Raw genomic sequence first — 19,727 nt, 5'->3', positions numbered from 1 at the left:
TCACGCTGTGCAATTCAGCAACTAGATGGTAATTCAGTGCGTTAAATGGGCAGGTACTGCCCAACACTGCTTTGTCTTTAAGTCTTGGAGGATGGAGTTAGAGTGTGGGTCACAGGCAGTATATTGTTGCGATTAGTAGTGCATACATCAAAGCTTTTTCCTGCTGATTCCCTTTTTTTAGGGCATAAATATCAAATGTCACCAGAATAAGGTACCACAAAAATGCTGCAAATCGCAATAGTGTGCTGCAAAATTTTCTAATCCATGCTGCAATATCGCAGGGGAGCTATCAAATCTAGAACTGAAAGCTCTGCCAGATAAAGTACAAATAATGTATTTGTGTAGCACATATGATTTGCAAGGTTACAGAAATTTGGCAATGTGGGCATGAAGATAAGTCAATCATCATTATATTTTTATCTCGCATTTAGTCAATCAATAGTGCGGCAACGTTGACATTTTTTGTGAGGGGCTGGTCAGGGCTTGCGTTGTGCCACTTTAATTTGAGTCGTAATTGTACAAAAGTATACAATATGTAGAACAGAATAAGCATAAAATAGCTGAAGAATCAATAGTCACAGTAACGATTACATTAACTCACAATATATATACCATCATTGCAGTCTTAGAGTTGGGTATGTGATAAGGAGCTATCATCTTCACTTAGCTTGCACCAAACCTTTCATACCGAGTTTGCAATGCGTGCCAAGCAGCCCTAAACCATGATTTATCATTTATTCATGATAATCCTAATCCAAGAATATAGCGTATTTCCAAGAGAACAGTGTTCTCATCTTTCCGTAAAACTCTCAGAAGATGGGTGTGATTTTTTTCCTTTCACTTCTTGGTGGTGATCCACCTTACTGCCAGTGTCCCAAGGAAGACCGCATGATCGCACCTATTCCAGCAAGGATTTGAGTGGGAGGGCAGGTCTAATAGTGGTCTGGAAAAATATATCCAGGCCTACTCTCATTTCTAGTTGTAAGAAAGTGTCAACTCTAACACAGAAAGCCCCCAGTTAACGGATTTAAATATTACACACGCCCAGGTTCTGATATGGATCTTACACCTATTGCAATCTCCATTAGAATGTGGGAAATAACTATGCATTTTCAAGGTGGCATATGAAGACTGTAATATGGTATAATATAACGATTTACGGGCGTTAGCCTTCAACAACATATGCATCTTAATACACAGTTGTGAAAGTTCTTCCCCAAATTGTATTATTCTCCCTTGTCTCCCCTTAGATACCTGATCCCCAAACTGCCGCTCCGGTGGAGCTCCAACTCCGCACATGCTGTAATAGATTAATATTTTCAGGCTAACTCATATAGCCCTTCTTTTCAAGATTGTTGCGTTATACTTGTTAATTGCATGTTCCCATTTGTGAAGCAGTAAATATTTACAAAACAACATCATTAGTGCAGATCAAATTTAGCTTGTATGGAATTTGGCCCTTTTGCAAAATTTGTGACAGGGCGCTAATGCCCGTGGATACCCAAACCCGCCCTCCCTCAGGGACTTCGGATGGTAGCAGTGGATTGGACCATAGCTGTGTAAATTCTTGCCCAACTGGAATTTTAGATGTTTTTGACACCTAACATAAAATATTTTCTCAAACTTCAATTCACTGGGGCCCCTTTTACTATTGATCGTCCTTATATTTGTACTTCCATTAATGAAACAGTGTAAACAAAAATCAGTTAAAAAAAAAAACTTTACCCAGAATCACGGCATTGGGGAAAATCTATAATTTTAGAGTGGGACAAATTTCCCCGATACCTAACCCCAGATTCTTAGGTACATTTCAAAAAGAAAAATATTTAATTCACTACCAATATTGATTGATTCATTTTTTTTATCAAGTGAAGTAAGTTTTGTACAAACTGAAAATACGCTGTAGCACAGAACGCTATAGCAAAAAGGATTCATACACACCTCGGCACCACTCTGCGCACAACATGGACTTAACGGAGGAGGGAGAACTACTGGCAGGGCCCCTATGGTCCAGAAAAGGCAAAACATCGATAGAAAATGTGATCAATTATGGTCACTTGGTAACCTTTTGCTGCTTTACAACAAGAGTATAGTCTAGACCAGTCTCAATTTCTATGATATCTCCAACTAAATGGGACTATCCTACGGAAGTTGCGGAGGACCTGAAGGCCTTGGGAGACTCCACTCTCCATTGGTACCTGTACAAATGGAGACTATATAAAAATGTCATCACAGGACTTTGAATACTCTTGTTAACCATGTATGTTCTAAACCCACCCTGACTTGCCTCTATCGTTTTTGGTCACCCCATCTTACGGCCCCCACTGACTGAGACAGAATTGGAGGAGTTCCCCTTTCAGCACAACATAAGGTTATGGGAAGCATGACTGAAGTTCAGGCACTTCAAGATCTTACATGACTGATACTGGTCACCATTCAAGTTACACAACTCAAAGATGGCAATCTCCCCCTTCCTGCTGGAGGCGTGGGCAGACTATAGGGGACATGATCCACCTTCTATGGGTAGGTCCGGTTCTGCAACCATGAAGGTCAGAAATATGAGATACTTTCTGGAATGCCACTGACCTACAACTCCGACCTTCCATTGATCATGTGCTTTTATATGTGACGCACAAGATGGAGGACATGGCATTTCATCAAAAGCACTGGGTTGATACCTCTTTGATTGTTGCCACCGTTTGTATACCATTTGTGAGTCCGCCACCCCAACAACCGTGGAAGAATGGGCCACAGCTCTATCTGATAAGCTACACATGAGAAGGTGATTTACAAATTGAATGAACAGCTGGATGCATTCAATAGGGTATGGAGACCATTTATATCCTGAAACTAATGTTAATGAAGTGCTGTGATGACCCCCTCTTTAAACCCACCTCACCCCCCACTCTAGATAGGATGCATGATTGATCTGTTTGTAACTTCCTTGCAGTGTATCAGTCCCGAATAGGACACTTTACATTGCATGCATTTACAGCGCGGTCGTTACAACGACTGCGTTGTTACATCGCAGTATATTACAACACAAGTCGTTACATTAACTTACTATTCCAACTCCAGTGTGCACAACAGTAGGGCAGGTGTTGGAAAAGTAAATTATGCTATTCCTTATGCTAGCGCGCCCCCTACAGCAAGTCGATGTAACGACTTACGTTGTAATGTACTGCGATGTAACAACGCGGTCGTTGTAACAACCGCGTTGTAATCACATGCGTTGTAATGCATGTGATGTAATGGCTGTTTTCCCATCTCTCCCAGCCCCCAAGGACAAGAGCGGAGACCAGACTTGTGTCTCTGGTTATCTTGTTAGTCTTTTCTTTGTCCTTTTAGGACACCGGATTAGGATTTAAATTGAAGTACCGTCCCACTGTAGCCAAGCCCTAAACGCAAACTGTACCTTAGAGAGTACAACAGTTTCCCCAACCCATATAGTTAGTCTTTTCATAATATTACCCTACCTATGTCTATCACAGTAAAGTCTAACTAGCATTAGTAAATGCATTCGGTTTTGCCTATGTGATTAATAATACGCTTTTTTTGTTGTAAATTGTAGCTCGCTGGGTACTTGTACAATATGAGTTACAGTAAGACTGTTAAAGTGTTATGACTTATTTAAGTACAAAAATGCAATATATTGTGCTGTTACTAGTGGTATTATAAAGTGGGGAGATTAGGGAAATAGGACAAAGATAAACCAATATGTACCTGCAAAGTAGGCTTGAATGCGGTGCAGCTATGTGGAGAATAGGTAAAGTGTTGATGAAAAACCATACAAGTACAGTATAAATGCTGCTTCCGCGAATCTAAAAAACAGGATTACAAAACCAGATGAAAAGGTGTTATTTGGTTATTGTCCATGGTTAAGATAAACTAATGAAAATTAACTTTACATTTTTCAAATGAGAATGTGTGCATTATAAGTGAAAGAAGCACACTGAAAGTGAGATTATTGAGATAGGCAAGATTTTTTTTATCACAGATATCTCTTGCAAAGTTTTTTTTATTTTGCACTGCACATTTTATTTTTATTACTGTGAGAAAACATAAACATGAACATACGCTCTGAAACAATGATGAGCATATAGTATATATTTGCACTTTCATTGGCATTGAGGTACTTATGGTTTACAAGTTTTCTTTATTGAATCACTCTGGCCTTTATAATTATTGTGGTTAGGGGAAAACGGTGTTACCGTTTTCAAAGGTGGTGTGCACTGTCGTACCAAGACCAAAAGGTCTTACTCCATTCTATTAATTTTCAATGGAAATTACTCCATATAGATTTGATTTCAAACCATAATATTTATTTCTTGATTATTTTCTCTTTCATTTGATTATTCTTCAAAACTTTCTGTATATGTAACTCATTAATGTGCTAAATCCAGTTAATGAGTTACATGGTATGTACTATGTGTTACATTAATAGGCCGGACGGCTCATAATATTTCCTTGTTTGTTTCAATTTAGACCCCTGAGGAAGGGTCCTATATGACCCGAAATGTATTGGGAAGATATAAAATGTGCATTTTGATGAATTGCAAATCATGTACAGAAAGTTTTGAAGAATAATCAAATGAAAGAGAAAAAAAATCAAGAAATAAATATTATGGTTTGAAATCAAATCTATATGGAGTAATTTTCATTGAAAATGAATAGAATGGAGTAAGAACTTTTGGTCTTGGTACGACAGTGCACACCACCTTTGAAAACGGTAACACCGTTTTCCCCTAACCAAAGTATTCAGAATAGTGTCTCTAGACAAGACACTAGGTAGGATGCGCACGCAAACAAAGCAAAGATAAAAATTTGAGTAATCACAACAAAAGAGAGTGCCGGATGGACTATCCGTAACTTTATAATTATTGTGCCATACACTTTGATATTACTATATTGTAACAAATACTGTTTTTAATGTCAAGCCATTTGTTATAATAAGTTCCAGTGCAACTGCACCTGCTGCACCATTGAACTTATGACCCTAGCCCCTGCTAGATAACTGTACTTTGCCTGTTTTAGGAATGTATAGTTGGTGTTCTTTATATTATATAACAACGAAAATACAGGAGGCTGTTTAAATTACTTTGGAGAACTCAATCCCTTTTCAGCAATTATTAAGCTAAAATACCATGCGTTGAAAGTATGCAAATACATATGAATGCATTTTACATCCATGGAAAAGACGAACGGCAAACTTCTGACTATTAGGAAATAACTCCTACCTTAATTTGCAGAGTATCACTCAATTACCATGTTTCTTATTTATATGACAACAGAAAAAACGATATAACATGTTTTTGGTACTAGAAGAATACAATCTGCACAGTAAATGCCAGTCCGAATAAAATCCAGTCTTACCACCTACCTGCTCAATAAGTTAAATGCTCTGTGTTAAACAAAAGTGGAGAACTCACACCAAAGAAGAAAATAAACAATTTTTTTGTTATTTAAAAGAATTCCAAAATAATAGATACCTTCTGAAAAAATAACAGAAGCACAAATCCCGTGCAGTCACCAAACACACTTGCTCACAAAAACAAGCTTTGCCGCAATGCAACAACAATGCCCAGTAGCTGGAATTTTCAAATTAACTGCTCTTGAAACTAAACAGTTTCCCTTCCCTGCCAGTAGAAGGAACACGCTGTAATCACAAAACTCAAGGAATACTTTTAGAACAGGCACATGACCGTGTTTACAATGCAAGACTCTGCGGCAGTTGTCTGGCTCAGTAATGTTATACAGAGACTGTCCAACGGATAAAGGAGGTTATAACATCCCTTCAGATTACCACAGAGCGTGCTCATGTAAAGCACTCCAATCACTTCGTTTGGGTTTATTCTACAGGCTCTGCTCTCCCAGCACGCAGCTCCGCTTCTGCTCTGAGTGCTAGTGCCCCTGCCTCCCGTGCAGCAGAGCACGGTTTGAGTCCCCAGAACTCCTTTTACCTCAGCATCTCGCCTCGTTTAATTCCCTCTTTTTAGCATTTAATTGTGCTTTTGCATTTTATTGTGCTTTTGCTCTGTGCTTTTTGCCACTTTTCTTTTTTCTTCATTTATTTCACTTATTGTGCCTTTCTTTTTTCCACTATTCCCACCGCTGCTGCCTCCGCGGCCCCTCACGCTCCCACCTGTTCCCGCCCCCCCTACTTAATGGCGGCCACTGCATGGCCACGCCAAAGGCAAACCCGTCTGCGCCCATCCACGACCCACCCAAGAGCAGTGCCAGGAACCCTAGTCCTCCGACCAGCCAGTGCTACGACTCAGCAACACTCCACACACTCAACCCCGAAAGAAATAACAACTGCAAGCTGTCAACACAGAACACCAGCCAAGGCCAGTTCTTCTGCCGGCCCTGCCTCCCTACCTTCACCCATCTTCGGACGCCCACCACCAACACACCAGACACCATTGCACCCAAACCCCTGAGCTGCATCCTTCTCAACGTTCGCTCCCTGCACAGACACGCAGTGGTAATCTGGGACCTCCTCAGCACCCTCCCGCCCAACGTTGCCTTCCTCAGAGACACCTGGATCAAAGCCAGCTCAGCACCTGACATCCCAACCGCTGTCCCTGATGGATACAAGATCCAGAGGAAGGACCGCCCAACCACCCGAGAGGTGGACACGCCATCCTACACAAAAACTCCCTCCGACTCACCACATCCAGCACGAACGGCCCTATGTCCCTCATAGAACACCTGTATTTAAAGATCCAGATAAACCCCAGAACGACTTTATGGGGCACCCTCGCCTACAGATCTCCCGGACATGTTCACCACTACTATCACAGACCTCATCGCTCCCCACTCCATCGCATCCACCGACTACGTATTCCTCGGAGACCTGAACTTCCACCTCATTATCCACTGCGACCCCCAACTCCACCACCCTCTGGGGCAACCTCTCCAACTTCAGACTGAGACAGCTTGTCAACACCCCACCCACAAGGCAGGACAGACCCTCAACCCCATCTTTGAGGGAGGACACAACATTTGCCTCTGCCACACCACGCAACCCATCTGGACGGACCCCACTGTATCCACTTCTTCTCCAAGACCACCACACAAAGGCCCACACCTCACCGCCCACACAGGAACTGGAGCAAGATCACTGAGAAGCACCTCAATTCCACCCTCTACCGCGCGCCTCCCCCTACCACAACCAACGCCAACACCACAGCCAACCTACTCCACAGATGGATCACTGAATGCGCAGACACTCTCGCCCCCCTCCAGAACTCCGACAGACAGCGCACCACGACAGCCATCTGGTTCCCCACCGACCTCCGAGAACCCAAGCACACGTTCCGACACTCGAGAAAGCTTGGAGGAACAGCAAAACCCCTGAAACATGCTCCGCCTACAAGACCGCCATGACAGAACACTACCAACTCATCAGAACCACAAATAAGAACTTCATCCAGAACAGAATACTCCCCAATTTCCGCAACTCTAAGGAACTCTTCAGCATCATTCAAGAATTCACCAAACCGCCCAGCAAATCCTCTGACGTCCCTTCCTCCCAGGACCTCTACAACAAACTTGACTTCTACTTCCATCTCAAGATCAAACCTCTCTACAGCAACTTCGACGAGCAGAACCTAGACACCAACCCTACACCTCCAACCAACAACGCAACCCAGCCTACCATCACCGCCTGGACCGCTGTCACCACAGAAAGCACTGCCAAGACCATAAGAAGTATACACTCAGGAGCACCCACTGACCCCTGCCCACCCCACATTTTCCACAGAGCCGTATCCTCCATCGCACCCAAACTATCAACTGCTCCCTCAAAACAGGCACCTTCCCCAATGACTGGAAACGCACAGAGGTCAAGCCCCTCCTAAAGAAGCCCACTGCAGTCCCAACACACCTCAAGAACTACTGACCCAACTCGCTCCTCTCCTTCGCATCCAATGTCACAGAGAAGATAGTCAACAACCAGCACACTAACTTCATAGAAGCCAACTCGATCCGTGATTCTTCCCAATCCGGATTCCCCAGCAACCACAGCACAAGACCGCCCTCCTAGCCGCCACAGAAGACATCCGCACCCTGCTGGACCAAAGCCACATGGCAGCCCTCATCCTACTAGACCTCTCAGCAGGCTTTGACACTGTCTCCCACCGCACACCAACTGCCAGACTCCATGGCTACGGCATCGGAGGAACCACCTTCGACTGAATTCGCTCCTTCCTCACCGTCCGAACCCAAAGAATCAGACTCCCACCCTTCTTCTCTGAACCCACAGAGATCAGCTGCGGAATACCCCAAAGATCCTTACTCAGAACCACGCTCTTCAACATCTATGTGGCACCTCTAGCCACCATCGTCAGAAAACACGGACTCAGCATAGTATCCTACACCGACGACACCCAGCTCATCCTCTCCCTCACTAATGAACCCTACACCACCAGACACAGCTTCCAGGAAAGTATGAAATACGTCGCCTCCTGGATGAGCAACAGCTACTTAAACTCAACTCAGAGAAAACAGAAGCCCTCGTCCTCGGATCCAGCCCCTCAGCATGGGACAACACTTGGTGACCCACCACTCTTGGCGAACCTCCCAGTCCCACAGACCACGCTCGCAACCTCAGCATCATACTCATCTCCTCCCTCTCCATGCACCGACAGATCAACGCCGTACCCTTCACATGCTTCAACATCCTCCGCAAGACCTTCAAATGGATCCCCCATGAATTTAGAGGGATCGTCACCCACACACTCATCACCAGCAGGCTGGATTACGGGAACGCCCTGTAGGCCTGAATAAACAAATATCTACTCCTCAAACTCCATAAAATCCGGAACGCTGCACCTATACTTGTCCTCGGCATTCTACGACAACACCACATCACCCAACACCTACAAGAACTCCACTGGCACCCCGTCGATAAAAAGACTGACCTTCAAGCTCCTCACCCACAGCTACAAATCCCTCCACAACATCGGACCCCAATACCTCAACAAAAGAATTTCCTTCTACGCACCCAAGAAAAGCCGCCGATCCTCCGAACTCGCCCTAGATGAAATCCCATGCTCCCGCAGAGCCAGAGCGTGGGGGTGATCCTTCTTCTACATAGCAGCCAAGACCTGGAGCATACTCCCACTCCGAATCAGACAACCCCCCACACTGCAAGCTTTCAGGAAGATCCTCAAGACCTCTTTGGATGAGACGAAGCTGCGCGCAAACCCCCCATTGCCTTGAGACCCTAGCGGGTGAGTAGTGTGCTTCACAAATCTCTGATTGATAATGTACCAACAACAAACACATGACACAGGAAAAATATGCAATTGTATTAGCAGGAAAATATCAGAAAGAATGTGAAAATTAGTTAAAAGTTCCACCCACTAAAGCAGAGTTAAACAAGCACGTTTTAAATGCATGCAGCCAGAGAAAGATAAATATCGGTAAACAGTAAACGCTGTGCAGTCTTAATGTCAGAAAAAAAGTTTCACTACTTTTTGGCTCGATACCACAACACCTGCTGCACCATTCAAATCATGACACTAGTGCCTGCAAGATAACTGAACTTGTGACTGTCTGTTTACTTGTAAAATATAGCAATAATCGATGTTTAGTGAGGTGCATAGAGCTTTTAGTACCGTGCCACAGCACATGCTGTCCCATTGAAATTATGACCCTGGTGCCTGCTAGGTAATTGAACTTGTGACTGCCTGTTTAGTAGTAAAATATAGCAATATTAAGTGTTTAGAGAAGTTCTGATAACTGCCTCTGCTCCTGCTTTGCCAATCAATACATGACCCTATTGCATGCAATATAACTGCACTTGTCACTGCCTGTTTAGTAGTAAAATATAGTAATATTTGGTGTTTAGAGGGGTTCCTAGAGCTTTGGGCCACGGTATTACTGCACCTGCTGCACCATTCAACTCATGACGCTAGTGCCTGCAAGGTAACTGAATATGTGACTGCCTGTTTAGTAGTTAAATATCGCTTTATTTGGTGTATTAAGGAGTTATGACAATTTTTGGCCATGGTGCCTCTGCACCTGCTGCATCATTTCAATCATGACCCTATTGCCTGCAAGGTAACTGCACTTGTAAATGCCTGTTTAGTATGAAAAATACAGCAATATTAGGTGTTTAGTGGTGTGCCTAAAGCTTTTGGTCCTGGTGTCACTGCACTTGCTGCACCATTGTAATCCTGAGCCTGCTAGATAACTGCACTTCTGACTGTCTGTATAGTAGTAATATTTTTTTTAAGAATCTGAGTTTAGTGGGGTCCCCAGAGCTTTTGGCCCTGTTGCCACTGCACCTGCTGCACCATTTAAATCTACCCCCTTTTAACTGCAAGGTAATTGCAATTGTGACTGGCAGCTTAGTAGTAAAATCTAGCAACATTAGGTGCTTAGAGGGAAAGATAACCAAATGTAAACGGTATGCTGTGTTAACCAAAGGAAAAAAAGCTCGAACCACCAACACAGATGGGAATAAGTTGATAGGCCACAGGAAACTGATAATAGAGACACAGAAGGGAGAACAGGCTACAGCCAATAAAAATGGAGGAAAGTAAGTTGGCATGCATATAGACCAATAACAAGTGAAGGCGGGATGTAAGTCCCTTTTAAGATACATTAAAAACAATAGAGTTTGCTAACTAAGGCTAAGGCCTGGCAGTTCCCTGTTTCTAACACAGGCACAAAGACCGCTGTTCACTAGGTCTGGAGAAAACCGAGTTTACAAGCAAGATACATATATTTAATAGGAAGTGGCCTACATGTCAGGATTATGTTTATTAAGGCCCTTCAGAGCCCCATACGGCCTGGGGGCTTTGTTCGAGGGGCTGAGATTGATTGCTTCTGCCATCTCGTCCTGTGAAAACTCTATATCGAGAGGAAAGCTGGGCAAAATCTCATCTGTTGCTTCACATAAGTTTACAGCAGAGCAATAGGTCTGCTTAAAGTGAGCCACCCACTGATCCGGTATGTTCATGGTCAGACTTTTGATATTACATTTGGACAGCTTTTTGCTATTAACAGTTTACCAAAACAGCCTGCCATCCGTGGCCGTACAAGAAAAGGCCAGTGTATCCCAAATGTAATTCTGTTAATCCAATTTCCTTTTGCTCTGAGTCTGTTTATACTTTCTTCTGCAATTAGCAATTTGGGATCTATTCCCCAGGTTTGCATGAAGGGCAGTATGTAACTGGGTGCTTTATTTTCTGCAGACACTATCAAACCAGGATTGCTGACCTTTCGTCTGAGGTCTCCCGGGCTTCATTAAAAGAGTCCTAAGAGTATGACCCAGTTGTACAAAAGCCTTGATAGCACCCTTGGGATCTGATCAGAGTGCAAGGCACATGCCAACCAGTGGCAGATGGTCAATACATACCTTGCCCTGGATGTCCTCCATATTGACTGTCCTTCAGAAAACCTTGGGACAATATTCTTTAATGACAAAGTCCCAACTGCCCACTGCTACTTTCTTTAGGCTCCCTATGGGGGTTTCTAGGATAATAATGAGCAGATTGTGATCACTAGAGATACCGGGTTTAATTGTCCACTCTTCTTTTTGATTTAATGAGTGCCTGGAGAGCAAAGTATAATCAATTTCGGACTGACTTCTCCTACTAATGTAAGTGGCAGTTGCATCATATGTGACGTCAGTATATTCTATGACAGTACAGAGGTCAGAGTCAGCAAATGGAGATACAACAGGCAACCCCTATGGCATAGAACCTGCACATTATCTTCCATGTCCCCAAATCTCAAACATACAAGCATTGCTAACTAATGATGTTTTCCCTAGCTTGGAGTTAAAATCCCCGGAAAGTACTACAATAAACCCACTGTCCAAATTGGTGTACTTATTATCAAGCTGAATTATGAAATCAAATAGTAGCAAAAGTCGGGGTTGACACTGGAAGCGAAATTGTCAGGCCAGGTTAAATTCCTGAAACAGGCCACAATTGGCAAGAATTGGGCGTATTTCAGTCTAAAGAAGTCTTATACCAGAAAGTTAAACCTACCCATGCTTGCCCTGCAACTGAAGGGGTGGCTGATAATGTATAGCAGGTAAAATCATCACACAATAGCTCACTAGTGGGCAAAGTTTTCTGAAGCAAAAATGTAATGGAATTTAATGTAGTCAACTCAGTTCTCCAAGCACAGTTTACTTGATATCCCAGTTAGTCAGTTAGTAAACTTTATTCGACTGGCATTCCAACTATAAAAACATAATCACACGTACAATAAAACATGTTAATGTAAATTAAACATCTCAAAACACAGATACCATGTAACAATTGGAGGCAAAAAATGCTATCCTCAGTTATACACAGAGCATACTTGCATAATCACTGTTCTTTATATATCGGTTGCTAGACCATATCTCCTCTTAGTAGCTAAGGACGTTTTAATAAAGATAAGCGCTGCATACTAGATTTGAGGAGTATCTAACTTTTGAAGAAAAACAAGAGCTGTCTTTTACGTCTAATGCTAGGAACACAGAGTACCAGGACCAAGAAGCTCTTCCTATGCGAGGAATACAAAGTGCAGAACAACATAAAGTGCAGAGTGCTTTGCTTTGTCTGACGATCACAGACACAATTGGGAGGATTAGTAAACCAGGCACCTTGCGTGGGATAAGCCACAAGGAAGTGAATAATAATAAAACATAACCTAGTGAGATCAAATCTGTACCTCTCATTTTGGATAAAAGACATGTAAAATTCCAGACCTGCTGAGGATTTCATAGATACATAATTTAAGGCCGTATGTAATCAATAAGAATCCCTCAGGCGACTTTCTTCTCGCCGTTTGTAAAAGAGCTCTCTAACCAGTGCTATAGTATCACTCTTAATAATGTAATAATATTAGATATTTGAAAAAAATTTCAGAGTTTCCCAAAGTGCAAATAACAGATTTAACATCCAGGAAATTGACCATAAAGTGTCTAATCAGAGGCAATCTCGAATTACCTCCCTAGAAAGGTTAGCTTTCCCACCCAGATCCTTAGCCAAAGGAGCAAGGGACTGAGTTTAATTCTATCCTCCGAGAAGTATGCACCAAGCTCTAAATGACATGCATAGGTGGGCAGGGATTGTGGTGCAGTGAGCAGTCTGAGCAAAAAAATATTTTCCACTATCTGAAGAGAATTTTCATTTTTATAGCCCCATACCCCAGTTCCATTGGAAGCAATCACAACACACTTAGTGTTATTGATGGCCATGTGACCCAATCTTCTTGCAAAATTAAATCGTAAGTCAATGGATCTCTGGTATTGGTGTGCGTGTGATCTAAACAAGTGATTCCAACTCAGATTTGGGTCAAACTCAATCCCTAAGCATGTAACATTGTTCATTTTAACAATCTCAGTGCCCCCTAGTTGAAATGTCCTAATTTTTGTGTGTCTAGGCTCCACTATCATAATGAAAGATTTTCTAAGATTTGTTTTTAGCCTAAAGCATCCATAACATTTTTAATGCCATCCAGGAGAGTTTGCAACCCTCTCGCCGTTCATGAAATCCGCACATCATTATCTGGACAAGCAGGACAGGGATTGGAATATCCTTTTTGTTGGCATATCTTTTCCTAACTTATCTTTTCCTCCATGATGCAAGGATTCCTCCGTTTACCCCGTGACGTATTTTGGCCACAGTTTGCAAGTGCATCCTATGTAACAGGTTAATCAGTGATTTATCAAACCCTTGTTTCTCCATAATAGACCACCATATGAGACAATTTACCCTTTGAAATCTGATAGAGAGATCCAGAATTGCTAGATATATGGACCCTTAGCATTGACATATTTACCTAGGAGAAGTTGTAGGTTTAGACACGGATCAATAGTGTCCAAACTTCTACAAAACCAATATTGCACCCTAAAAAGTACCTGCTTCTCCTCTAAGCAAGCCTCCACCTTGGAGGCAATAAGTCTGCCCAGGATCTTACAAGAACTATCCAACATGGCGATTGGATGGTAACAGCAGGGCAATTGTATGTTCCCTTTCTTGAAAATTGGAATCACCACCACCTCCTTCCAGGATGGAATTAATTGGCCAGGTACAGCGTTCCTTAAGACATTCTTTATGAGGGGTGCTCAAAGAACACAATGGGGCAGATTTATGTTGGGAATGCGCCACGTTTGCGTCACGCAACTGCGGCGTAAACGTGGCGCATCCCTACGACCCATTTACAACGTGACGCATCTAGGCAGATGCGTCACGTTGTAAAGCCCTGCGCCACTTGTGGGCGTTCCGGCGCAGGGTGGGCGTTCCGGGGCAGGTGCGCCTCGCAAAAGTGGCTGAGTGAAATCTCTAAGATTTCACTCAGTCACTTTCAGGCCAATGCTGCGTCAAAACCCTGCGCCTGCTTGAAGCAGGCGTAGGTCTTGACGCAGCATTGTAAAGATGGGGCACCCCCGAGCCTTGCTGGAGCTGCGTCACGCTTGCGACGCAACTCCAGCAATGCGCCACCTTTATGGCACAGATGCGTCACACATCTGTGCCGTTTTTGCCCCATGGTGCGCCGCATTGTAAATGCGGCGCACCATGGGTGGCGGAGCAGCGGCGCAAAATAACTGGCGCATCCCTGGGGATGCGCCAGTTATCATAAATCTGCCCCTATTTGTTTTAAACAAATCCATCAGGACACCACTGGGTTCTGGGGCTTTTCCAGGGGGGTTCAGGTTAATAACTGCAAAAACATCCTTGACCTCAATTCAATTGGGGCTTAGGAAAACAACTTCTTCCTGAACTGGCTGTGTAACTTATGTGAAAATTGGCAAGGAGGTGCTATTATCTCAACTGAAGACATCTGAGAAATATTCTACCCTGCAGTGTGCAGTGATATTTGTGTCAATCGTAGGTTTATTATAACCTGAGAAAAATGGTTTGTTCACAATTTTTGAGAAAGCAGCATTACCTTTAAATTACTTGCCCTTTCCAGATCCTCTTATGCTTTCTCCCTAAGCTCCACTTTCCTCCGCTAATAACCTTTTTGTATTCACTTCTACCTAATTTGATTTCTTCCTTATAGTGCAGGCTGTTTGTCAGGGCTATTTTAAGCTGCTTATGGGCTACAGTACGTGCATGATTAAACCAACCTTTTAGAGGTTTACTACTAAGAGGTCTTTTAATTGACATCTTTGAAAAAAAGAATGCACAGAGATCACGAGGAGGCTCTACGATTCTCTTGGACGGGGGTGGGGTGAGCGGGGTCATCAAATGAGGCTAAAATTGAGATAGCTGATTATCCCGAATCAGGTCCTGCATGATTTAATCTTTATCAATCTTTGCCCATTTAAGTCTTATATCAGCATTGCTAGAAAATTCAAATGGTTGTCCCTCATCTTGACGTCCCACCTCATCCAGAATTGGGGAGAAGGTAGCAATAAGCGGATTGTGGTCACTACTACAGCTAGTGACCGCCTTGTAGTCTTGCAACAAAGGGCACAGATCAACCGACATAATTACGTAATCAATGTTACTACATTTCCTTTTACCCCTAAATGTTGGAGGAAGGGGGGGCGTGGCCAGCAGCCAACGATGGCGGCAGTGTAGAAGGCGAGCTCCGTAGTTGAAGCGGCCTCCTCTGAAATCCGAGCAATCATCCGTCTAACACACATCACCTCCGGTAGGGTACTGGAACCCAGGACCGGGCGGCACAAGCGGAAACCAGCCAACGCGAAATCCGACGGTGGGAAAGTCGACCCGAGGAGTGACCAGTCTGGGCCGTTGATAACTGCTGGAGCCGGGGACTCGATTGCGGCACAAGGCTGGCCGGAAGTTCACTGTGCGGGGAGAGACGCCGCCGGAAGTGCCCGCTTGGTGACGGGACCAGGACGTGAAAGGGACGGAGAGACGGACCCGGCATCGCCTCGGACTTTCCCAGGTATAACGGGCGAGGGACAATAGGTCACGACACGGAGAGATCCTGAGGCGCACAAGGCTTCCCTGATCGGACGATCGAGGCGCGGGCGCGGACGCCCAGACGGGCGCAGGAGCCAAAGACACTACCCTGAGAGCCTACCTCGGTGTGACCGAGGACTCGGACAGTCATCCAGCGGCGCGGACCGCTGTGGTCCCCCGCCGCCCCCGAGTCTGTCGCATGGACAGCAGACTCCCCGATGGGGGAGGGGCTTAACGCGGGAGCGCCCACCAGACGGCAACGGCGCTAACTCTGGAGCTAACTCTGGCATAATCACCCGGCGCTCGCGCTCCCCATTCACCACTCGCACTACACTGTCTCCTGAATGCGGGCCCAGTACCACGGAGCCTCGTGTCCCGTCGGGTGTGGTGGATCACAGTGAGGAAACGGGCTGAACGACAAAACTGATGCGACTGAGGCGGCGCTAGTACCCACACGGCTCGAGCCACCGACGACGCCAACCACTGAGGGGTAGAGAGGCCGGAGCTGACTGCGGGCGACGGGGGGACTGAGGCTGGGGTGACACAGCCGGCCTCAGAACGTGCTTAATTTAATTTCCACAACTTATCCCCCCATACTACCAGCAAGCGGCGAGGAGCGAAAATCACGAGCACCATTGGGTCAGCAAAGCAAGGACACCACGACTTCGACCCGAACGTATCCAGGGACAGACACGAGGGTCACATCCCTTTGGGCCCCGCATCATCGGGGACCTTGCACGAGGACAGAAACTATACCCTTCCACAACGCGTCGAGGGAAGGCAAAGAGATGGCTGGCAAGGGCACACGAGGCGGAGCCGCGCAAGCCCGGCTGGAAAAATATGCCTATGACAAAGTACCATCCTCCACACAGGATCCAAAAACACCGCCAGGCAAGACGATGGAGGCGGCGGGAACCAAAAAGGCGACCATAGATGACGTGATGAAGGCCCTCGCCCAGGTACAGGTGACGGTGGGGTCAATATCAACGGAAATCACTCTAATAAGAGCGGACTTCCATAAGATGTCAGAGAAGGTGCAGTCGATGGAAGTAGTGACTAAATCCTTAGTGGAGGATGTCGCGGAACTACAAACAAGCATGGAGCGGATCACAAAGGAGAACAAGGCCCTACGCGACAAGTTGGATGATCAAGAAGGGCGCTCAAGACGCAACAACATACGTATCATCGGGGTTCCGGAATCGGAGGGTACGAGAGCTATGGACCTGTACGTGGAGGAACTCATCAAACAACACCTGCGTCCAAAAGGACTCTCTACCTTTTTCACAGTAGAAAGAGCACACCGGGTTCCTGGAGGCCGCCCGAAACAGGGAGCTCACCCGCGGCCGATCATAGCTCGCCTCTTCAACTTCAGGGACAGGGATGCGATCCTGCAAGCGGCTAGGAACTCCCCGCCGGTCCGGATCCTTAACTCGCAACTGGCATTTTTTCCGGACTATACAGCGGAAGTGGCACGGAGAAGGAGAACCTTTTTTGAAGTCAAGAAAGAACTTAGGGCCAGAGAAATCACCTATTCAATGCTATTCCCTGCTAAGCTCAGAATAGTGGCAGACAATAAAACTTGGTTCTTTGACTCTCCAGAGACAGCGCAGGACTGGCTTGAGGGGTGGAGGTCAGCGACCCGCCCGCGCCGATCTAACGGAACAACTAGGCAAAGCAACGACGAAGCCCGTTCGAGTTCCCAAGCATCCGGGGGAGGACAGGACCTCCACTCACCGCTGCACGACCCTCCGGAAACGGAGGATACAGAAGAATAAAGACTTCTCACCACCCCCTTTGCAGAACACAAGCTACGCTGGCCGGGCGTGCCGCCATGGACACTGGACGAAGGACCCCCGGGACTGAGGAAGGGGGTCGCTGACTGCGGAGGGTCCTTCACCCCAGCGTGCAAGTACTATGTTTGGGGAAGGGTTCAAGCACTCTGCTGAGTTGGGGGGGCGGGCAGTTTCGAGTCCGTTAAGCAGGGGGGCAGGGTGGGGGGGAGTTGGGGGGGAGGTTTTTCGTTATCAAGAAGATTGCACTGATAAATATTGGATCTACATGGCAGACACATTTAACTTCACAGGCATTAGGCACCACAACCGAGCACCATCAAAGCACCGCGATGTTACATTCACGAACGACACCTATGGCGGGACTGACTCAGGATGACACCGAGAGGGTGGACACGGGATTGAGGCGACTATCGCAGTTAGGCATTATGTCATGGAACGTACGAGGGTTAGGGGACAAAGTCAAACGGGGGCTAGTACTGCAGAGTATAAGACGCTTTAGTCCTGCTTTGGTCCTATTGCAAGAAACACACCTAACGGGCACAGCTACGCGGGCCCTAGACAGGAAAGGTTACCGTATGATTACACATGCAGAGTTCACTAAGGGATCCCGGGGGACAGGAATCCTAATGCACCGCTCCTCGGAGTTCATAGTTCAGTCCACGAAAACAGACACGCAGGGTCGTTTTGCGGCCGCACATGGGCAATGGGAAGGGAGGCCACTGAATGTAGTCTCGGTCTATATTCCGCCGGCGCTGCACGCAGTTGCACTCCCTGAGTTGGGAAGCTTTCTGTTGGAACTGCCCGAGGGTGATCTAGTCTTGGGAGGGGACTTTAATGCAGTGGCACATAGTACACGTGATAGATTCCCGATGCGAACACACGACCCTGGACCCTCCCGCTTGCATGGCTTCCTGGAAGCTCAGGGACTGGTGGACCTTTGGAGACACTTTCATCCAGACACTCAACAGTATACATATCATTCGGCAGTCCATGACAGCCTGTCGCGGATTGACTATCTCCTGACACTGGGACACGGCCTCCTCACTATTACTGACGTACAAATTAGACCGCGGGGAGTTTCAGACCATTCACCATTAACACTAACTGTCTCTAACCCCGAACGAACCAGAACACGCGTGTTCCCGATCTTCCCGGGATACCTTAGAGTACCTCTGATAACCAAAAAACTGAGGGAGGGTACAAGAGCCTACTTTACTGAAAACGAGGGAACGGTGGAGTCTCCCACCACCCTATGGGAGGCCTACAAGACGGTCCTCCGAGGGCAGGCCATCTCTATAATAGCGAATCACAAACGTACACAAAAGCAAGACTTAATAGACCTAGAAAATGAATTGGACATAGCCAATACTGCCCATGAGAATAACCCGACAACGGTCACACGACATGCACTACAATTATGCCAACGGCGTCACACTGACTATCTACGCAGCAGGGTGATAGATAGTTTAACAACCACACAACAAAGGATATACGATGTGGGTGACAAGGCCGGCAGACTCCTTGCCTGGTTAGATAGGAAGAAAGACGGACAAAGGGCCATTTTACAGCTGAAAGATGGCGCGGGTATATTACAAACACACCCATCTCTAATAGTCGCGCTTCTGGCTGATCACTTCCAGACAGTGTACACCCCCGACACCGTGGTTACCCAGGAGATAGCGGAGACATCTCTCATGGGGATACCCACCCGCACTCTATCACAGGCCAACAAAGATAACTTGGAGATGGACTTGACCACTGAGGAGATTAAGGTAGCTATAACTGCCCTGCACTCGGGGAAGGCTTTGGGTCCCAACGGGATTCCGATAGAATGGTTCAAGACAATGTCAGACACGCTCTCCACACCCCTACTTAATATGTTTCAGGACAGTTTGGGACAGGGGCAACTGCCGCCCGACCAACGAGCGGCAACTATAGTGACAATACCAAAACCAGGCAAGCCTCCTGAGGATTGCGGTTCATATCGCCCGATTTCGTTGTTAAACGCCGAGAATAAAATATTGGCAAAATTACTGGCCAATCG

Source organism: Lissotriton helveticus, chromosome 12 (genome assembly GCF_964261635.1).
Source record: "Lissotriton helveticus chromosome 12, aLisHel1.1, whole genome shotgun sequence".
Taxonomy (NCBI): Eukaryota; Metazoa; Chordata; class Amphibia; order Caudata; family Salamandridae; genus Lissotriton; species Lissotriton helveticus.
The sequence above is the reverse complement of the archived record's forward strand: the minus strand, read 5'-3'. Positions refer to the sequence as shown.